Source organism: Mustela erminea, chromosome X, assembly GCF_009829155.1.
Source record: "Mustela erminea isolate mMusErm1 chromosome X, mMusErm1.Pri, whole genome shotgun sequence".
NCBI classification, from domain to species: domain Eukaryota; kingdom Metazoa; phylum Chordata; class Mammalia; order Carnivora; family Mustelidae; genus Mustela; species Mustela erminea.
The window spans coordinates 129,160,797-129,168,321 of record NC_045635.1 but is presented as its reverse complement, the minus strand read 5'-3'; the positions used below and the strand labels follow the sequence as shown (position 1 = coordinate 129,168,321).

Sequence of the window (7,525 nt, the reverse complement as noted above, 5' to 3'; positions counted from 1 at the left end):
TTCTCAGGGAAATGGTTGATTTTTCTGTTACTACCTCTCTGCACCAGTAGGTTGGTTCAGTAATAAATGTGAAATGTTTCAGCTTTAGAAAAAAAAAAAAAAACAGGTAGTGATGGAGGGTGGGGGAGAACAGAACAAACCACTCAGTAGTGTGGTCATGGGGAAGAGCTTGGGTCACATACCCTCTCTGCCATGTGATCCACCACAGATGAATCAAGAGAGATGAGGAAAGTCGAAAGATCACTTTGGGAAGGCTCTTTAGGGAGAGTTGAGGTAAGTCCCCCCTACCCTAACAAGATAATTTGGCCCTTCCTCGCATTTTACCCCCCTCTCCCTGCACACAGATGGGATGGGCTGGTGCATTGTGATGTCAGTCTGAGTCATCCCAGGACTACCACTGTCTAGGAGGAGTTTCTTGGTGACTAGAGGAAGCTGAAGGGTATGCCTCTTCATTGTACTAGAGAGAGTATATATAGGGAGATCAGGAGAACTGTTGGTCAAGACAATGTTGACTTAGACGTGGTAGAGGTGAGTGGGAAACCACAGGAGCCCAGCACAGGTTCAGAACCACCAATCACAAGCATTAACCAGCCAACTACAAGCAACAGACAGAGGATGAATGAGAAGAAACCCTGTCAACCCAACATCGAAGACATTGAAAAGGTCAGATCACACAACCTATGGTCCTCCTCTACATCCCAAGACTCCCACCTGTCCTTGTCTGGGACAAACTCCCTCCTCAGCCCACACCCCTTTTATAAATCCACACTTCCCATGTACCAACTCCAACCCCCCATCCACTGCTCCCAAACTAATGTCCTCTCTTTTCCCACCAGTTGAAGCAGATCGTCAACAGGGTAAAATTAGCCCTTCAACAGAGTTCAAGTAATCCAAAGAAAACAAGAAAGCAGAAAGGATTAGTCTGTTACCGCAGGGCATATAAAAAGGCGAATCCAAATAAGGCAGTCCAAGGAAAAAAGAAACTGGACAACTCTGCCTCTGCGAGTAATGTCTCACCCAAGTAGAGCCCAAGACCTAAAACTCTTCTCTGCATCTCCAGAGGAAATTCTGAAAAACGGCCAATCCATAAAGAATAAACCTTATACCAAAATGTACACTAATGGTGACAATAAAAGCAACACATTTTGAAAATGATTTGTGTATGTGTCTTTTGAGTTCTCTGATGGTATGGAGGTTGGAAGAAAGGGAAGAGACAGGCTGTGAGGCGAGAGGTATGTAAAGTTCAGGAGGGCTGGGGCCACTGGTAGATCGGCAGTTACACAGGATTGGCTACGAAGACTGGGTCATGGCTGAGCACTGAAGACGGATTTCCCTCCTTGATACTTTAACCCACAGGCAAGGAAGAAAAAAAACCTTGGTGTTTCTTTGCAGGGGAATGGGGGAGTAGGGCAGGATGGGAAAAAAAGAGAGGGGTGACATCAAGGTTTAGATTGCTAGAACCCAGATGGGGAGCCATGTGATGCGAGGGAGAGGGTGGAGTACGTGATAGAAAGTCTGATGCTGTTTTCTGCTGGCAGCTTCCAAGCTCCACTCCTTCCCCTTCTGCTGATTAGGAGCCCTGAAATTTGAGCCACACAAGCCCTAGCCCATGTACAGGACCCCTTACTCCAGCCCCAGCCCCTAACTACCATGAAACCCCAAGCCAGTCTTCTTCCCCAGCTCTCGCAAACCAGTGTTGGTCCTGTTTGGGAGCCAGCCCAGGCCGCCCCAGAAAGCCTCATTATGTGAGTAACGAACCATTTATTCCCTATTGGTGCTCATACAGCAGCAGCAGACGCAGCATCCAAACCAAATTCGGAATGTGTGGGGAGTCTCTCTCACACCTGCGGGGAGACTACAACAAACTCATATACTTCACAGAAACGTAATTAGCGGAATATATATGGCAATTTACCAAAGAGACCAGCATTTCAGGAAATGTGTCTTTGGTGCTGAGTTAGTGTCAGATATCGCTGTAGGTCCCAGGCTTACAGTGAAGAGCAAGAAGTCAAAAGCTCCATGGCAGGAGCTTATTTTTTTGTGGGCTGACAGGTAGTTGAGAGTGGGGGGAAAGGGCGGAGCAGGGGGACAGCCGTTAAAACTGTGGGCTGTGAAGAAGCCCCCGAGGAGTTGACATCTGAGTTGAGACCTGAACACCCAGGTGGAGTGGGTAGTGTGGAGATTTCAAAGAAGAGTATTTAGGTGGAAGAAACAGCAAGTAGCACTATCATGAGGAAAGAACAAGGCCGCAGGCTGAACAGCAAAAAGGCCAGTGTGACTAGAGCTCAGTGAGAGAGGGCCAGAATGGAAACAAATGACTGAAGCTTTAGGGGTCACCAAAGATGAGGTTGCATAGGGCCTTGTTAAGAAACGTACACTTTATTATTAAGAAGAAAGTTTAAAATAGACTTACAAAATAAAAAGAAACATTGGTCTGGATTCAAACAATTTATGTGAGCCTGTCTCCACATTTGTGAAAAGCCTATAATACCAACATCACGAAACTTTTAGGAGAATTAAATTACATGCAGTGACTGGCATATAGTCAGAAGTCAGCAAATGATAGTTAGGAAGGTTATTAATTACCAATCTCTCAAATACTTTTGCCTTGGACACACTTGGGAATGCTCATAACCAAATTGCCTCGTGCATCATGACTCACTTTGGTCTTGTGTCTTTGAAAGGTTTAAAACTGCCTTTCCAGGAAGTAAGCCTCAAAGATGTTATCAGTCAGAGAGAGTGATTCTGAGGTGAGCACCGAGGACAGGGTAAGGTGGCCTAGATACAGCCCAGCCAAAAACTTCCTTTTGCAGGCCCGGCAAACAAAGACACCTGCTAGAAGTTCCTGCTTCTAGAAAACACAAGAAAGTTATCAGTTAATAAGTGTGATGATTTACGGGCAAGCATGGTTGAGGTTCTGACTCTCCGGTGAGTATATGGGGCAAATATTTTGCTCAAGGCAGCCCAGGGAAAACAACCTAGAGGGCCCCAACTTGGGTCTCCCTCATGCCCCAAATCCTTCCAAAGGCAGACATGGTAAGCTCGCACATCCAACTTGCAGCCAGGGCTAAGTGCGCTTACAGATGTTTCCCATTTGATAAGAAAGGATAATAACATGCCGTGTGGTTCTTTCATTTGAGAAATGCCATTGCTTTTCCTCTGTGCTTGTAAACTTCCTAAGGGATTCCCACATATTAATACATTTAATCTACACTATAGCTTGAGACAAAGTTACAGATAAAAACACTTCTATAGAGGAGGAATCTGAATTTCTATGTTCTACACATTATTTTAGACTTTACAGAAATGGCGGAAATGTCTCCATCTCGCTTTGAAAACCCTTCCTCATCCTGTTGCAACTGGCTCAGCTGTTTCTCTCAAGATTCATGTCCTTATTAACGTCCTCCCTTGTCTTTCCTCTCTGATGACTATTTGTTCTTTTTATTTCAACTCTAATATTTTTAAGTTCAGAGTTGGACTTGTTCTTCCCTATACCAACCTATTTTTGCCTCATGGATGTAGCCGCGAATCCCTGTGAAGACTTTTTTTTTTTCCTGTGGGAGACTATCTCTTTGCTCCTAATAAACCCTAAGCTGTACACTTCCCTTCTGGAAATTGGTTTAAATCAGATTTTTTAATTGTTTTCTTTTAATTTATGAATATATTTCCCTGTGTAGGAAAAAGTAGAAAGAATCCACTTTTCAGTTGTGACAAAGCATTCAATATAATGAAAATCAAACAGGATCTTTAAGGAGATGAGAGATAACCTAAAATAAAACACAGGTTCTTCATATATAACATCAATGCATCAAGTCTCTGCATACCTAATCAAATGCTCATTTTAATTTAGACAAAATTATTTCTGAAACAATTTACACATAATATTTGAAAATGATAAAGGGTAAAATGGTTTTGTGTGGGAAGTGAGGGAAGGGAGGTAGTTTTTTTTTTAATATTTTATTTATTTATTTGACAGACAGAGATTACAAGTAGGCAGAGAGGCAGACAGAGAGGAGGAAGCAGGCTCTCTGCTGAGCAGAGAGCCCGATGTTGGGCTTGATCCCAGAACCCTGGGATCATGACCTGAGCCGAAGGCAGAGGCATAACCCACTCAGCCACCCAGGCGCCCCTAGGGAGGTAGTTTTGAAGGAAGGTGAGAAATAGAAGGTATTTTTTAAGTGAGATGAGGGAGGGAAGTACTTTGTAGGGGAAGGTGAGAACTTTCTGAGGGGGCATGAAAGAAAGAAGGCCTTTTTGAGTGGGGAAGAGGAAGGTTAGCACTTTGTGAAAGGCCTTGATGAAGGGGACCTTTGAGCGAGGAGATGAGTGAAGGGAAAAACTTCATGAGGGAATGTGATGGAGTGAAGTCAACTGTGAGAGAAAGTGAGGAAGGGACGCACTGCTGAGGGAAGAGAAGGCCTTTGTGAAAGCAAGTGGGAGATGAGTTGAGTAGCATTTATGAGGGAAAGGAATGCCGTTTTAAGGAGAGATGAGGACAAGGAGGCCTTCATGAATGAAGTTAAGAGTGGAAAGGGCTGGGGTGCCTGAGTGGCTCAGTGGGTTAAAGCCTCTGCCTTTGGCTCAGGTCACAGTCCCGGGGTCCTGGGATCGAGCCCCACATCGGGCTCTCTGCTCAGCAGGGAGCCTGCTTCCTCCTCTCTCTCTGCCTGCCTCTCTGCCTGCTTGTGATCTCTGTCTGTCAAATAAATAAATAAAATCTTTTTAAAAAAATGGAAAAGGCTTTGTGAGATGAGGTGAAGAAGGTTAGTACTTTGTCTCCAGAGGTGAGGAATGCTAGTCCTTTCTAAGGGGAGTTGAGGGAAAGAAGGGCTTTCTGAAGGGAAGTGAATGAAGGAAGACCTTACCGAGAGAAAGAAAAGAGGTGAGGGAGGGAAAGCTTTTGTGAAGGGACATGAGGGAGTTTAATACCTTGTGAGCATAGGGAAAGGAGTAAAGACCTTGTAAGGAAGGTGAGGCAGAAAATGCATTGGTGATGGATGTAAGGAAAGAAAGACATTTTCTGTGGGAGATGAGAAATTACTATTTTGTGAAGGGAGGTGAGGGAGTGGAAGCCATTTTGAAGAGGGTAAGGGAGGGAATGTCTTTGTGAGAGAACTTGTGAGAGGTTTGTACTTTGTCAGGAGAGGTGAGAGAAGGAATGACTTCATGATGGGAGGTGAGGCAAAGAAGGCCTTAGTGAGAGAAAGGAAGGCCTTTATGTAGGGAAAGAGGGAGAGAAGGAGTTTTTGTGCATTCAAGAGGGAGGCCTATGAGATAGGAGGTGAGGGACAGTAGACCTTTTCAAGGAAGATGTGAAAAGGAAAGACTGTATGGGGAGGTGAGTTAGAGAACTTTGTTAAAAGAAGGTGAGGGAGGGAAGGACTTTGTGACTGGAAGCAAGGGAGATTAGAACTTTGTGAGACAAGAAAACCAAAGGAAGGTCTTTCTGAGGAGAGATGAGGAAGATTAGCACCTAGAGAGAGGGAGAAATTCAGAAGGTAGAGAAGGGAGGGAAGGCCTTTGTGATGGCAGGTGATGGAGGTAAACCAATTATGAGAGCAAGTCCAGCAGTGAAAGCATTAGTGAGGAAAGGAACAAGCCCCATGAAGAGAGATAAAGGAAGTTAATTCTTTATGGGGGCACAAGAAGGAGAGAAGGCCTTTGACATAAGATTTGAAGATTATTGTACTTTTAGAGGGGAGGTGAAGGAAGTCAGGTCTTTGAGGAAGCAACAGAGGGAATGCTTTAGTGAGGGTTGTGAGAGAAAGTGAGAGAAGGAAGGACTTTGTGAGAGGAAGTGAAGGAAGTTAGTACTTCTAGAAGTGAAGTAAGGAGTGAAGACCTTTGTGAGGGAAGTGAGAGAAGGAAGACCTTTGTGAGGGAAAACGAGGGAAGAAAATGTCTTCCTGAGGATGGATGGTGGAGGGAAGTCCATTGGGTGGGGGGGTGACATCCATTCACAAATCCTTTGTGAAGGAGGTTAGGAAGGGAAATTTTTTGTGAGGGGAGGTGATGAAGGGAAGTTTTCTGTGAGGGAGGTGAGAGAGATTAGTAGTTTGGGCTGGGGAGGTGGTGAAGGCATTTATAGGGGAAGGGAATGCCTTTATGAGTAGAGGTGTGAGAAGGAAGGTCTTTTGAGGGAAGATGAGTAAGTGACTCAAAAGCTTCATAGCATAAGGAGCCGTTCCAGGAGCCGGAGCTGTTGATTAAGGTGATCAAGATGACAACTTCCCAAAAGCACTGAGACTTCATGGCAGAGCCCATGGGGGGAAAGCCAGTGGGGAACCTGGCCGGGATTGGTGAAGCCTTGGGCAAGAAGCTGGAGGAAAGGGGCTTTGACAAGGCCCCTGTGTTCCTTGGCCAGTTTCTGGTGCTAAAGAAAGATGAAGATCTCTCCTGGGAATGGCTGAAGGACACATGTGGTGCCAATGCCAAGCAGTCCCGGGACTGCTTTTGGCGTCTTCGAGAGTGGCACGACGCCTTCTTATGAGGCTTTCTCTGGGAGCCCCCAGCCCCTAGCCCCAGCATAGAGTCTCCAGAGTGTGCAGCCACGTGGGGACTCCTCCCTGTCCTCTACAAAGGAAAAGATTGCTGTTGTCGTACTCACTGCTGATGTACGTCAAGGTTTTTTGGGAGTTGTCTCCCCTCATCATTTCAACTTTTTAAAAATTCCTGCTCTTGAATGCATCTCCCTTCTTCTTTCCCTGCCAGTTTCATGTCAACAATTATCAGCTTTTCCAAGTGGATTTCTGGCCCTTCCCTCACCCCCACCCCCACTGGTCTGTTTTATCTATTTGGCTCCTTTTTTGGCAGAGTAGTCACTGTCCTTGCAAAGTTTTTTAAAATCAGTAACTCAGTGGCCTTCTTGGGAAAAAAAAAGGATAATAGCATGGGGGGCCTGGGTGGCTCAATCAGTTAAGTGTCTGTCTTCAACCCAGGTCATGATACCAGGTCCCTGGGATTGAGCCCCGCATCGGGCTCCCTGATTAGGAAGGAGCCTGTGTCTCCCTTCTCCCTGCTTGTGTTCTCTCTCTCTCTCTCTCACACACACACACACAAATAAATAAATAAATAATCTCTAAAGAAAATTTAAAAATAAGAAATTAATTAAGTGTACAAAAGCTTAATAGCATGCAAAGTTGAATTCATCCAAAAGGCATTAAATGCGGTGGGGAAAACACCTTCTAAAAACAAAAGATGCACTCCTCAATGAAGAGCTAATGGTTTTGAATGTAGTATGTGCAAAATAAAGAGTTTCACCATTCAAACGCAGAAAAAGAAGAAAAGAAAAGGGGGAGAAAAGACTGGAAATTCAAGAAAACTAAGGCAGAAAATATACCTTCTCTCATCTCAGCCTATGACAGGTCATGTGGGCGAGTTAGTCCCCCAGCTGGTGGCCTGTATTGAACACACAGGTGATTCCGGGCACCTTTCCTAGATGAACTCGTGTGGTCCCTTGGCATGGGGTCTACCATCAGCCCGTCGTACCAATGAACAAACGCAAGCATACACAACACAAAGTGAG

At 45.0% G+C, this 7,525-nt stretch overlaps 1 long non-coding RNA gene and 1 pseudogene across 1 annotated transcript; both read left to right on the top strand.

Annotated features, from left to right (window-relative positions):
* The first annotated feature begins 390 nt into the window (after positions 1–390).
* Positions 391–1,155, top strand: LOC116583416. Its single transcript, XR_004282715.1, has 2 exons — positions 391–663; positions 837–1,155. It is a non-coding gene; the product is annotated as an uncharacterized LOC116583416 (long non-coding RNA).
* A 5,065-nt stretch (positions 1,156–6,220) lies between these two features.
* On the top strand, positions 6,221–6,504 carry LOC116583490 (annotated as a pseudogene).
* Positions 6,505–7,525: the final 1,021 nt, after the last annotated feature.